This window comes from Hakea prostrata, chromosome 5 (assembly GCF_041222555.1).
Source record: "Hakea prostrata isolate BN-2017 chromosome 5, UWA_Hpros_2, whole genome shotgun sequence".
NCBI lineage: Eukaryota > Viridiplantae > Streptophyta > Magnoliopsida > Proteales > Proteaceae > Hakea > Hakea prostrata.
In genome coordinates this window covers 18728964-18744559 of record NC_142604.1, presented here as the reverse complement: position 1 = coordinate 18744559, position 15596 = coordinate 18728964, and the positions used below count along the sequence as shown (strand labels likewise).

Here is a 15596-nt window from a genome sequence, read left to right as displayed (position 1 = left end):
GTTTGTACCTAAAATTATTGGATAAAATCATTTAATAAACATCTCTAATTAATAGGTAAACCATTGCTTATGAGAATAAAATCCCATGTACCGGCATGTGATTTGCTATTTTATATGCAAGATCATTTGTAAGCATCATACAATACTAAGTTGCTTCCCCTAGTCACATCATATGATTTAATTTCGAATCTCTCTTCCCCGTTGTTTATTTGCAAACCATCAATGTGGTATAATGGGCTATAACGTGCATAAGCAAGCCAAACCAACAGGTCAAAAAAAAAAAAAAAAAAAAAAAATACAAAATCTTTGTCATACCCAATCTTGTGTCAAATGACCCCGATAACATAAGGAAGATTCAAGATCCAAAATTTGGGCCAAACAAGAAGGCATATAAGAATAGACTGTATTAGCATGTCTTGGTTCAAGGGCTTGACTGACAGCAACTTCACTGAGCTTAGCCTGGCAATGGCTTTGACAATCTCTTTTTCTAAGACACTACTAAATTAGGTTGTATATATTATGGACATGTCCTTTATTTGTTAAAAAAAATATGGTTTTTTTTTTTGGTTGGGGGGGGGGTTACTAGAGTTTGTTTCATGACAATTCTACTACAATATTTCTTTCCAGGAAATTTTTTTTTGGGTGTTTGTATGCTTTAAAAATGTTCTGGATTTATTTTTAGTGTAGAATATGTTAGGGATAATGGATGCACAATCACGAACAGAGAAGAACACAAGCAAAGCACACAAGGGGAATTTAACGTGGTTCGGCAAAACCCTGCCTACGTCCACCATAGAGAAAAAGAGTTACACTATTTCTAGGAAACCTCACACCATTCTCACACCCACAAAGTATTAGCCTTTGCTTCCGTGTCTATTAGGTTATCCTACAGAGACTATTTATAGGGAAACCTAAAACCTAATCCCAATGTAATTACAAGTTTACCCCAGTACTAGTAATTGACCCAAACCCTATTTCAATTACAAATACAACCAAAACCATAATTACATGGATCCACAGAATACAAGACATCCAAACCCAACAATCTCCACCTTGGCTTGAATTCTGCAAACCACCTTGAAGAAAACCGTTGATGATGTCTCTCTGTGTATCCACCAATCCTAACCACATGGCCCACATCCCCTCTAGGAATGTTTTTGTACCGCCATCACTAAACCAGCATGGTGCACACCCTCCACCTGGGGTGTCTCATATAGCTCGCTTTATACGATGTGACGTGGCTCCATCTCTCTTGTCACAGCCGGCTTCGAGAGATCGCTGCCACTCACCAAATCCAAAGCGAAAGTCACTCGCTTCATTCCAAATTTGCCCTTGTTTTGCGCCCGAACAATCTGCAAATTCTGTCTACCTGTACCCCTTGCCAAAGTGTCAATTGGAGCTCCACCTGTTTCAACACTCCCTGCAAGCCTGTACAACTTACTAATCATCTTTCCCCGCATCAAAACCATTGATCCCCTTGAAACCTTGAGAACTCCACCTTCAGATGACCATCTGAAACCTTTAGAATCTAGAGTACTCAATGAAATCAGATTCTACCTTAGATCTGGCACAAGTCTAACCCCAGTCAAAGTTCGCACAATCCCATCAAACATGCGAATCCGCATAGTCCCAACTTCGACAACCCTGCTTTCCGCATTATTTGCCATCTTGATTGTACCACCTTTAAATGCATGATATTTAGCAAACTAACTCCTGACTAAACACATGTGAAAAGAACATCCAGAATCTAAAATCCAATCTGAAGTATTCAAACCTGATGATGAAGTTAGAAGGACATCATCTCCTCCATCATCGCTCAATAAGACAACAATAGATGATTCATCACTCTCCCCGTCCTTCCTTTTCCCATCCTCCTTACGCCTTAGACAATCTTTCCTTATATGACCTTCCTCTTTGCAATAGTAACAAGTTACTTTGCGACCTGCAGACTTTGAGTGACCCTTTGACTTGCTAGACCCCTCCATTCTCCCATTTGATCTTCCACTACTATGACCATCCCTTACAACCAAGGCACTACTTTCATCTGACTCCCTATTACTGCTATTTTTCTGCCGTGTTTCATTCATCAGCAATGCAGTAATAACATCGTCAAGTTTCAAAGTATCCTTACCAAAAAGTAATGTGGTCACAATGTGATCAAATGATTGAGCAATGATGCCAACAAAAGTAACGCGTTGTTTTCCTCCTTGATCTCCTCATCAAGAGCCGACAACTCTGTCAAAATCCTGTTGAACTCATCCAGGTGCTTGTCAAAAATTTCTCCCTCTAACAACTAAATGCCATATAACTGTTTCTTTAAAAACAACCAATTTGTCAATGACTTGGACTTGTACCTGCTCTCCAGCTTTGCCCAGACTTCCTCTGGATCCGCCACCCCGATGACTTCAAGAAGAACATTATTAGCAAGATACAACTGGATCGTACTATTTGCTAGATCCCTCAACTCTTGCCAATCATCTTCCTTCATCGCCTTTGGCTTTTCTGATTTTTTCCTGAGAGCCTTACAAAAGATCTTACCATTTTCCTAATGGGATTTTTTCCCACATTAGTCTGCTAGTTTGTTCATTCAAATTAGAATTCTAATTCAAAACCAACGAAAAAAAGTTAATTAGAAAATTCATTTACGCTTACCATTTTAGAGAGAATCCACGTAAGCAAAACGACAAACACATCGAAAAGCATTCAAATCTCAACCACCATCAATCCTCCAAGCCAAACAAGGAGACAAGAACCACATAAGAAGTTTGTTACGACATTCTCTTATAAATAAACACATAGAAAGGCGTATCTCATTGCATTGATCTAGCAAAACACTAGGAGAAAAGAAAGAGACAGGTGAACATCAAGGAGCTTGGAAGTACGTGTAACTATGGCCAATTCTAGTGTCCTGAAGGTTGTGTGACTTGTTTGGGTTTGCATGGTTGTGGAAGCACCACATGCTGCAGATGCCCTGACATGTGGTCAAGTGGTCTCTCGATTGGCTTCTTGCCTCACCTTTCTGCGCAACGGAGGAAAGGTGTCTTGGGCTTGTTGCGATTCCGTGAAAGCACTCAACTCCGCCGCAAGAACCACTCTTGACCGTCAGGTGGCTTGTTGTTGTCTCAAGAATGCCTATAGAGCCACTCCCGGAATCAAGGAAGGCAATGCTGCAGCACTTCCCGGCAAATGTGGTGTCCACCTTCCCTACAAGATTAGCCCTTCCATTGATTGCTCCAAGTATATTTTCATCATCTAGAAAACCCCGTTAATTTTCAAATCATTTCTATTCCTACCGTGAATCTCAAACTCTTAGATATGAGAATTTCATAATGGTTAAGTGATTCTTTTATGACTAACATTCAGATTCAGTCCCTACGTTTCGGGGAGGGTGAAGTGAAAGTGCATAGAGGCGAAGAAGATCAATAAACATGTCTAGATCCTGCAATTTCACATTAGTGCTAGAGAAGTTTGATAGTCTCTCATTATCAATGTTCTAACATATAATTGTAAGGCAGTTGAGGATGGCTGTCTCCTAGTTTGGGTGACCTCTACGAAATAAATATTAACATTGCCCCTTCTTGCAAACTCATTCCTACTTACGCATAAAATTTTCCTTTCTTTATATTATTATAGAGACTAAAACTCGGAAGCACTCATTTTCCATATTCGGGTAATAGATTGGCATGGTGGTAAATTCGTGTTTGGAAGTGTCTTGGTGTAGGTAAACGTGGGCGCCCAACCCCCATGTAGCATTTCCTTGATTCTTATCATATGAAAGTGGATAAAAGAATAGAGAAGCAAATAGTTTTCTATGTATATTGAAGGGCAAATTTGTGCCATGTTGCCGATTTGGCAATTAGAACATTACCATACAATACTAAGAACGCTTCCCCTTGTCACACCAGGTGATTTGATTTCAAATCTCCCATCCTCGTTGTTTATTTGTAAACTAACATTCTTGTAAATTTTATACAACCTTTTTAGCATTCTTAAATTGTGGGCTATAACGTGCAAAAACAAGCCAAACCGACATGCAAAAAAAAAAAAAAAAAAGAAAATTTTTTGTCTGATACCCAATGTTTTGTCAAATGTCCCCGAAATTGTGAGGAGGAGGATTCAAGATAAAAAAAACAAGAAGGGAGACAAGATTAGATTGTGTTAGCAAGTCTCGGTTCAACGGCTTGACTGGTAGCTTCATTGAGCCCAACCTAGCGATAGCCTTGACAATCACTTTTTCTAAGAGCTACTAAAATAAACTTTATTCTCCAAAAATAAATACACAAAATTAAAAAAGGACACACCGGGTTGAATTCCATTTTGTCATTTGCCAGTATAAAGCAACAAATTTGCTAAACAACAAAAGCGGAAAACTGCTTCGAACTATGTTCTTTCCGGACACATCTACTTCCATCTCATTAACAATAGGAAGAAGAAAAGTTTTGTATTTCAAAAGAAGTTCTCTTCTTGGCAACTAATTTTGATAAATAACCACAATCAGATAGAGTTTCTAAATTGGTGACAGATTCATTATACATTGCGTGCATAGTTGGAACTCCTACGTACAAAAGAAGCTCTTGCTACAGGAGATTTCACTGTGGTGGCGTGAATGGTTCCTGAGCATTTAAATGAACAAATCCTATTTATTTTTGGAAAGATCCCATCCGCCCCCCCCCCAAATCAAAGAACTCTAAACTACAACTGATTATGATAATTGCAAATAAAGATCTTGGAAACTCCGTTCAAATGGCTTATGCGATTTTCAACGGCTAACTTGATATGGTTACTCAGAGCAGAAATGGTAAGATTGAGAAAGGGGAAATGAATGATTTATCTGTTCTGATAATTTGATAGAGAGTACACGGTCTAGATTGATCACTCTTCAAATCTTACAGTCTAATTCAATACAATAGCTACTCTTATATTTACAGGCAGACAAGATTGAAATTGTATTAGCAAGTCTCGGTTCAAGAACTTGATTGCCAAACTTTATCGATCCCGACCTAGCCATGGCCTTCACAATCCCTTTTTCTAAGACACTACGAAATTAGATTGTATAAATTATGGAAAGGTCCTTTATTTGTGATTATTTTTTTTTCTTTTTTGCAATTACTAGAGTCTGTTTGATAACAAATCTACGACAATATTTCTTTGCGGAAACATTTTTTATTTTTTTACGTTTGTATGCTTTTAAAAAGTTTTGGACTTTTTTTAGTGTATGATAAACACGTTCCCTAAGCCATTCTTGAACAATTATGAAATAAGAGTAAGTTAAATAAACAATCTATAGAGACCACTCTCCTAAGAAGTGCTAATTATTAAAAAAATAAAAATATTGAAAGATTATAACCTACTCATTCAAAGGGGCTGTGAATTTTAAGGAATTAAAAGGAACTTTACTCTCCAAAATTAAAAAAGATACACCTGGTTGGATTTTTTTCATTTGTGAGTATCAAGCAACAAACTTGCTAAACAACTAAAGTGGAAAACTGTTCCGAACTAGGTTCCTTTGGAGCATCAGCTTCCATCTCATTAACAATAGGAAGAAGAAAAGGTTGCACGTCAAAAGAAGTTCTCTTCTTGGCAACTAATATTTATAAATAACCACAATCGGATAGGCATTCTAAATTGGTGAGAGATGCATTATACATCGCGTGAATAGTAGGGACTCCAACGCACAAAATAAGCTCTTGCTACTGGAGGTTTCAGTGTTGTGTCGTGAATGGTTCCTGAGCATTGAAATGAACAACTCCTAGGTGTTTTGAGATAGATCCCATTCTCACCCCCCCATCAAAGTTAAGTCTGAACTATAATCGATTAAGATAATTGAAAATAAAAGTCTAGAAAGCCCCGTTCGAATTTCTTATGGGATTTTCAACGGTTAACTGGATATGTTTACTCAGAGAGAAGCGGTAAGATTGAGAAAGGGGAAATGAATGAGTGTTCTGAAAATCTGCTAGATAGTACACGGCCTAGATTGGTCACTCCTAAAATCTTACAGTCTTAATTCAATACAATAGCTATTCTTGTATTTACACACATTTTATGTAATGTTCAGCGTAGTACACCTATATCGTATGCATATTACTCTTTTTTCTCCTTCTTCAACATTCCCATAGACATATAATTTATAATAAGGATTTGAACCAAAGAAATTATACATATTAAAAGAAAAAAGAATACCAACCGCCCACATCGGTCTTGCACGAAGATGGAAACTGATGGGAGTGCGCTAAAGATATTAAGTCGCAAGGGTTTTGGGTTGCACTAGGGGCTGATTGGTCTTTCCACACACTCGTCAATCTATGCTTTATGTAGTGGGTGCAAGAACCACATGGATGATCACCACTAGATGATTGAAGTTTTAAGATATGTAATTACGGGTTGGTTCTAAAAACTAAAACACAAGCAAACTCAAATCGAATGAGTAGGTGACCCAGAATTCCCAAAATGGTCCCGTTAGCCTTCTAGTTTGTTCATTCAAATTAGAATTCTAATTCAAAACCAACGAAAAAAAGTTAATTAGAAAATTCATTTACGCTTACCATTTTAGAGAGAATCCACGTAAGCAAAACGACAAACACATCGAAAAGCATTCAAATCTCAACCACCATCAATCCTCCAAGCCAAACAAGGAGACCAGAACCACCTAAGAAGTTTGTTACGCCCTTCTCTTATAAATAAACACATAGAAAGGCGTATCTCATTGCATTGATCTAGCAAAACACTAGGAGAAAAGAAAGAGACAGGTGAACATCAAGGAGCTTGGAAGTACGTGTAACTATGGCCAATTCTAGTGTCCTGAAGGTTGTGTGCCTTGTTTGGGTTTGCATGGTTGTGGAAGCACCACATGCTGCAGATGCCTTGACATGTGGTCAAGTGGTCTCTCGATTGGCTTCTTGCCTCACCTTTCTAGCGCAACGGAGGAAAGGTGTCTTGGGCTTGTTGCGATTCCGTGAAAGCACTCAACTCCGCCGCAAGAACCACTCACTGACCGTCGGGTGGCTTGTCGTTGTCTCAAGAATGCCTATAGAGCCACTCCCGGAATCAAGGGAGGCAATGCTGCAGCACTTCCCGGCAAATGTGGTGTCCACCTTCCCTACAAGATTAGCCCTTCCATTGATTGCTCCAAGTATATTTTCATCATCTAGAAAACCCCGTTAATTTTCAAATCATTTCTATTCCTACCGTGAATCTCAAACTCTTAGATATGAGAATTTCATAATGGTTAAGTGATTCTTTTATGACTAACATTCAGATTTCGTTACGTTTTCAGGGTGAGGTGAAGTGAAAGTGCTTAGAGGCGAAGAAGATCAATAAACATGTCTAGATCCTGCAATTTCACATTAGTGCTAGAGAAGTTTGATAGTCTCTCGTTATCAATGTTCTAACATATAATTGTAAGGCAGTTGAGCTGGTTGTCTGTCTCCTAGTTTGGGTGACTCTACGAAATAAATATTAACATTGCCCCTTCTTGCAAACTCATTCCTACTTACGCATAAAATTTTCCTTTCTTTATATTATTATGGAGACTAAAACTCGGAAGCACTCATTTTCCATATTCGGGTAATAGATTGGCATGGTGGTAAATTCGTGTTTGGAAATGTCTTGGTGTAGGTGAACGTGGGCACCGAACCCCTATGTAGCATTTCCTTGATTCTTATCATATGAAAGTGGATAAAAGAATAGAGAAGCAAATAGTTTTCTATGTATATTGAAGGGCAAATTTGTGCCATGTTGCTGATTTGGCCGTTAGAACATTACCATACAATACTAAGAACGCTTCCCCTTGTCACACCAGGTGATTTGATTTCAAATCTCCCATCCTCGTTGTTTATTTGTAAACCAACATTCTTGTAAATTTTATACAACCTTTTTAGCATTCTTAAATTGTGGGCTATAACGTGCAAAAACAAGCCAAACCGACAGGCAAAAAAAAAAAAAAAAAACAAGAAATTTTTTTGTGTCATACCCAATATTTTGTCAAATGTTCCTGACATTGTGAGGAGGAGGATTCAAGATAAAAAAACAGGAATGGAGACAAGATTAGATTGTGTTAGCAAGTCTCGGTTCAAGGGCTTGACTGGCAGCTTCACTGAGCCCAACCTAGCGATGGCCTTGACAATCACTTTTTCTAAGAGCTACTAAAACAAACTTTACTCTCCAAAAATAAAAACATAAAATTAAAAAAGGATACACCTGGTTGAATTCCATTTTGTCATTTGCCAGAATAAAGCAACAAATTTGCTAAACAAGAAAAGCGGAAAACTATTTTGAACTATGTTCTTTTTGGACGCATCTACTTACATCTCATTAACAATAGGAAGAAGAAAAGTTTTGTATTTCAAAAGAAGTTCTCTTCTTGGCAACTAATTTTGATAAATAACCACAATCAAATAGACTTTCTAAATTGGTGACAGATTCATTATACATTGCGTGCATAGTTGGAACTCCTACGTACAAAAGAAGCTCTTGCTACAGGAGATTTCAATGTTGTCGCGTGAATGGTTCCTAAGCATCTAAATGTACAAATCCTATGTGTTTTTGGAAAGATCCCATCCGCCCCCCCCCCAAATCAAAGATAACTCTAAACTATAACTGATTATGATAATTGCAAATAAAGATCTTGGAAGCCCCGTTCAAATTGCTTATGCGATTTTCAACGGCTAACTTGATATGGTTACTCAGAACAGAAACGGTAAGACTGAGAAAGGGGAAATGAATGATTTATCTGTTCTGATAATTTGATAGAGAGTACACGGCCTAGATTGATCACTCTTCAAATCTGATAGTCTAATTCAATACAATAGCTACTCTTATATTTACGAGGAGACAAGATTGAAATTGTATTAGCAAGTCTCGGTTCAAGAACTTGATTGCCAGCTTTACGATCCCTAGCCTAGCCATGGCCTTCACAATCCCTTTTTCTAAGACACTACCAAATTAGGTTGTATAAATTATGGATAGGTCCTTTATTTGTGATTATTTTTTTCTTTTTTGCAATTACTAGAGTCTGTTTGATAACAATTCTACGACAATATTTCTTTGCGGAAACATTTTTTATTTTTTTAAGTTTGTATGCTTTTAAAAAGTTTTTGAGATTTTTTAGTGTATGATAAACACGTTCCCTAAGCATTTCTTGAACAATTATGAAATAAGAATAAGTTTAATAAACAATCTATAGAGAGCACTCTCCTAAGAAGTGTTAATTATTAAAAAAATAATAATATTGAAAGATTATAACCTACTCATTCAAAGGGGCTGTGAATTTTAAGGAATTAAAAGGAACTTTACGCTCCAAAATTAAAAAAGATACACCTGGTTGGATTCCATTTTGTCATTTGTGAGTATCAAGCAACAAACTTGCTAAACAACTAAAGTGGAAAACTGTTCCGAACTAGGTTCCTTTGGAGCATCAACTTCCATCTCATTAACAATAGGAAGAAGAAAAGGTTGCACGTCAAAAGAAGTTCTCTTCTTGGCAACTAATATTTATAAATAACCACAATCGGATAGACATTCTAAATTGGTGAGAGATGCATTATACATCGCGTGAATAGTAGGGACTCCAACGCACAAAATAAGCTCTTGCTACTAGAGGTTTCACTGTTGTGTCATGAATGGTTCCTGAGCATTGAAATGAACAACTCCTAGGTGTTTTGAGATAGATCCCATTCTCACCCCCCCCATCAAAGTTAAGTCTGAACTATAATTGATTAAGATAATTGAAAATAAAAGTCTAGAAAGCCGCGTTCGAATTTCTTATGGGATTTTCAACGGTTAACTGGATATGTTTACTTAGAGAGGAAGCGGTAAGATTGAGAAAGGGGAAATGAATGAGTGTTCTGAAAATTTGCTAGACAGTACATGGCCTAGATTGGTCACTCCTAAAATCTTACAGTCTTTATTCAATACAATAGCTATTCTTGTATTTACACACATTTTATGTAATGTTCAGCGTACTACACCTATATCATATACATATTACTCTTTTTTCTCCTTCTTCAACATTCCCATAGACATATAATTTATAATCAGGATTTGTACCAAAGAAATTATACATATTAAAAGAAAAAAGAATACCAACCGCCCACATCGGTCTTGCACGAAGATGGAAACTGATGGGAGTGCGCTAAAGATATTAAGTCGCAAGGGTTTTGGGTTGCACTAGGGGCTGATTGGTCTTTCCACACACTCGTAAATCTATGCTTTATGTAGTGGGTGCAAGAACCACATGGATGATCACCACTAGATGATTGAAGTTTTAAGATATGTAATTACGGGTTGGTTCTAAAAACTAAAACACAAGCAAACTCAAATCGAATGAGTAGGTGACCCAGAATTCCCAAAATGGTCCCGTTAGCCTTCTAGTTTGTTCATTCAAATTAGAATTCTAATTCAAAACCAACGAAAAAAAGTTAATTAGAAAATTCATTTACGCTTACCATTTTAGAGAGAATCCACGTAAGCAAAACGACAAACACATCGAAAAGCATTCAAATCTCAACCACCATCAATCCTCCAAGCCAAACAAGGAGACCAGAACCACCTAAGAAGTTTGTTACGCCCTTCTCTTATAAATAAACACATAGAAAGGCGTATCTCATTGCATTGATCTAGCAAAACACTAGGAGAAAAGAAAGAGACAGGTGAACATCAAGGAGCTTGGAAGTACGTGTAACTATGGCCAATTCTAGTGTCCTGAAGGTTGTGTGCCTTGTTTGGGTTTGCATGGTTGTGGCAGCACCACATGCTGCAGATGCCCTGACATGTGGTCAAGTGGTCTCTCGATTGGCTTCTTGCCTCACCTTTCTGCGCAACGGAGGAAAGGTGTCTTGGGCTTGTTGCGATTCCGTGAAAGCACTCAACTCCGCCGCAAGAACCACTCCTGACCGTCAGGTGGCTTGTCGTTGTCTCAAGAATGCCTATAGAGCCACTCCCGGAATCAAGGGAGGCAATGCTGCAGCACTTCCCGGCAAATGTGGTGTCCACCTTCCCTACAAGATTAGCCCTTCCATTGATTGCTCCAAGTATATTTTCATCATCTAGAAAACCCCGTTAATTTTCAAATCATTTCTATTCCTACCGTGAATCTCAAACTCTTAGATATGAGAATTTCATAATGGTTAAGTGATTCTTTTATGACTAACATTCAGATTTGGTTACGTTTTCAGGGTGAGGTGAAGTGAAAGTGCTTAGAGGCGAAGAAGATCAATAAACATGTCTAGATCCTGCAATTTCACATTAGTGCTAGAGAAGTTTGATAGTCTCTCGTTATCAATGTTCTAACATATAATTGTAAGGCAGTTGAGATGGTTGTCTGTCTCCTAGTTTTGGTGACTCTACGAAATAATATTAACAATGCCCCTTCTTGCAAACTCATTCCTATTCGGGTAATAGATGAGCATGGTGGTAAATTCGTGTTTGGAAATGTCTTGGTGTAGGTAAACGTGGGAGCCCAACCCCTATGTAGCATTTCCTTGATTCTTAACATATGAGAGTGGATAATAGAATAGAGAAGCAAATAGTTTTCAATGTATACTGAAGGACAAATTTGCGCCATGTTGCCGATTTGGCCATTAGAACATTAACGTACAATACTAAGAACGCTTCCCCTTGTCACACCAAGTGATTTGATTTCAAATCTCCCATCCCCGTTGTTTATTTTTAAACCATCATTGTGATAAATTTAATACATCCTTTTTAGCATTTTTAAAGTGTGGACTATAACGTGCATAAACAAGCCAAACCGACAAGAAAAAATTTTTTTTTTCTGTCTCAACCCAATGTTTTGTCAAATGTCGCCGACATTGGGAGGAGGAGGATTCTAGATGAAACATTTGGGACAAACAAGAAGGGAGGCAAGAATAGATTGTGTTAGAAGTCTCGGTTCAAGGGCTTGACTGGCAGCTTCATTGAGCCCAACCTAGCGATGGCCTTGACAATCACTTTTTCTAAGAGCTACTAAAACAAACTTTACTCTCCAAATATAAAAACATAAAATTAAAAAAGGATACACCTGGATACCCCTGGTTGAATTCCATTTTGTCATTTGCTAGTATAAAGCAACAAATTTGCTAAACAACAAAAGCGGAAAACTGTTTTGAACTATGTTCTTTTTGGACGCATCTACTTCCATCTCATTAACAACAGGAAGAAGAAAAGTTTTGTATTTCAAAAGAAGTTCTCTTCTTGGTAACTAATTTTGATATATAACCACAATCAGATAGAGTTTCTAAATTGGTGACAGATTCATTATACATTGCGTGCATAGTTGGAACTCCTACGTACAAAAGAAGCTCTTGCTACAGGAGATTTCACTGTTGTGGCGTGAATGGTTCCTGAGCATTTAAATGAACAAATCCTATGTGTTTTTGGAAAGATCCCATCCGCCCCCCCCCCCCAAATCAAAGATAACTCTCAACTATAACTGATTATGATAATTGCAAATAAAGATCTTGGAAGCCCCGTTCAAATTGCTTATGCGATTTTCAACGGCTAACTTGATATGGTTACTCAGAGAGAAAACGGTAAGATTGAGAAAGGGGAAATGAATGATATATCTGTTCTGATAATTTGATAGAGAGTACACGGCCTAGATTGATCATTCTTCAAATCTTACAGTCTAATTCAATACAATAGCTACTCTTATATTTACAAGCAGACAAGATTGAAATTGTATTAGCAAGTCTCTGTTCAAGAACTTGACTCCCAGCTTCACTGATCCTAGCCTAGCCATGGCCTTCACAATCCCTTTTTCTAAGACACTACCAAATTAGGTTGTATAAATTATGGATAGGTCCTTTATTTGTGATTATTTTTTTCTTTTTTGCAATTACTAGAGTCTGTTTGATAACAAATCTACGACAATATTTCTTTGCGGAAACATTTTTTATTTTTTTACGTTTGTATGCTTTTAACAAGTTTTGGACTTTTTTTAGTGTATGATAAACACGTTCCCTAAGCATTTCTTGAACAATTATGAAATAAGAATAAGTTAAATAAACATTCTATAGAGACCACTCTCCTAAGAAGTGTTAATTATTAAAAAAATAATAATATTGAAAGATTATAACCTACTCATTCAAAGGGGCTGTGAATTTTAAGGAATTAAAAGGAACTTTACTCTCCAAAATTAAAAAAGATACACCTAGTTGGATTCCATTTTGTCATTTGTGAGTATCAAGCAACAAACTTGCTAAACAACTAAAGTGGAAAACTGTTCCGAACTAGGTTCCTTTGGAGCATCAGCTTCCATCTCATTAACAATAGGAAGAAGAAAAGCTTGCACGTCAAAAGAAGTTCTCTTCTTGGCAACTAATATTTATAAATAACCACAATCGGATAGACATTCTAAATTGGTGAGAGATGCATTATACATCGCGTGAATAGTAGGGACTCCAACGCACAAAATAAGCTCTTGCTACTTGAGAGGTTTCATTGTTGTGTCATGAATGGTTCCTGAGCATTGAAATGAACAACTCCTAGGTGTTTTGAGATAGATCCCATTCTCACCCCCCCCATCAAAGTTAAGTCTGAACTATAATCGATTAAGATAATTGAAAATAAAAGTCTAGAAAGCCCCGTTCGAATTTCTTATGGGATTTTCAACGGTTAACTGGATATGTTTACTCTCAGAGAAGCGGTAAGATTGAGAAAGGGGAAATGAATGAGTGTTCTGAAAATTTGCTGAGAAGACACGGCCTAGATTGGTCACTCCTAAAATCTTACAGGCTTCATTCAATACAATAGCTATTCTTGTATTTACACTCATTTTATGTAATGTTCAGCGTACTACACCTATATCGTATGCATATTACTCTTTTTTCTCCTTCTTCAACATCCCCATAGACATATAATTTATAATCAGGATTTGTACCAAAGAAATTATACATATTAAAAGAAAAAGAATACCAACCGCCCACATCGGTCTTGCACGAAGATGGAAACTGATGGGAGTGCGCTAAAGATATTAAGTCGCAAGGGTTTTGGGTTGCACTAGGGGCTGATTGGTCTTTCCACACACTCGTCAATCTATGCTTTATGTAGTGGGTGCAAGAACCACATGGATGATCACCACTAGATGATTGAAGTTTTAAGATATGTAATTACGGGTTGGTTCTAAAAACTAAAACACAAGCAAACTCAAATCGAATGAGTAGGTGACCCAGAATTCCCAAAATGGTCCCGTTAGCCTTCTAGTTTGTTCATTCAAATTAGAATTCTAATTCAAAACCAACGAAAAAAAGTTAATTAGAAAATTCATTTACGCTTACCATTTTAGAGAGAATCCACGTAAGCAAAACGACAAACACATCGAAAAGCATTCAAATCTCAACCACCATCAATCCTCCAAGCCAAACAAGGAGACCAGAACCACCTAAGAAGTTTGTTACGCCCTTCTCTTATAAATAAACACATAGAAAGGCGTATCTCATTGCATTGATCTAGCAAAACACTAGGAGAAAAGAAAGAGACAGGTGAACATCAAGGAGCTTGGAAGTACGTGTAACTATGGCCAATTCTAGTGTCCTGAAGGTTGTGTGCCTTGTTTGGGTTTGCATGGTTGTGGCAGCACCACATGCTGCAGATGCCCTAACATGTGGTCAAGTGGTCTCTCGATTGGCTTCTTGCCTCACCTTTCTGCGCAACGGAGGAAAGGTGTCTTGGGCTTGTTGCGATTCCGTGAAAGCACTCAACTCCGCCGCAAGAACCACTCCTGACCGTCAGGTGGCTTGTCGTTGTCTCAAGAATGCCTATAGAGCCACTCCCGGAATCAAGGGAGGCAATGCTGCAGCACTTCCCGGCAAATGTGGTGTCCACCTTCCCTACAAGATTAGCCCTTCCATTGATTGCTCCAAGTATATTTTCATCATCTAGAAAACCCCGTTAATTTTCAAATCATTTCTATTCCTACCGTGAATCTCAAACTCTTAGATATGAGAATTTCATAATGGTTAAGTGATTCTTTTATGACTAACATTCAGATTTCGTTACGTTTGGGGGTGAGGTGAAGTGAAAGTGCATAGAGGCGAAGAAGATCAATAAACATGTCCAGATCCTGCAATTTAACATTAGTGCTAGAGAAGTTTGATAGTCTCTCCTTATCAATGTTCTAACATATAATTGTAAGGCAGTTGAGATGGTTGTCTGTCTCCTAGTTTGGGTGACTCTACGAAATAAATATTAACCTTGCCCCTTCTTGCAAACTAATTCCTACTTACGCATAAAATTTTCCTTTCTTTATATTATTATAGAGACTAAAACTCGGAAGCACTCATTTTCCATATTCGGGTAATAGATTGGCATGGTGGTAAATTCGTGTTTGGAAATGTCTTGGTGTAGGTACACGTGGGCGCCCAACCCCTATGTAGCATTTCCTTGATTCTTATCATATGAAAGTGGATAAAAGAATAGAGAAGCAAATAGTTTTCTATGTATATTGAAGGGCAAATTTGTGCCATGTTGCCGATTTGGCCATTAGAACATTACCATACAATACAAAGAACGCTTCCCTTGTCACACCGGGTGATTTGATTTCAAATCTCCCATCCTCGTTGTTTATTTGTAAACCAACATTCTTGTAAATTTTATACAAC

At 37.6% G+C, this 15596-nt stretch overlaps 1 pseudogene; it reads left to right on the top strand.

Moving 5' to 3' along the window:
* The first annotated feature begins 10680 nt into the window (after nucleotides 1-10680).
* Nucleotides 10681-11176, top strand: LOC149015601 (non-specific lipid-transfer protein pseudogene; annotated as a pseudogene).
* Nucleotides 11177-15596: the final 4420 nt, after the last annotated feature.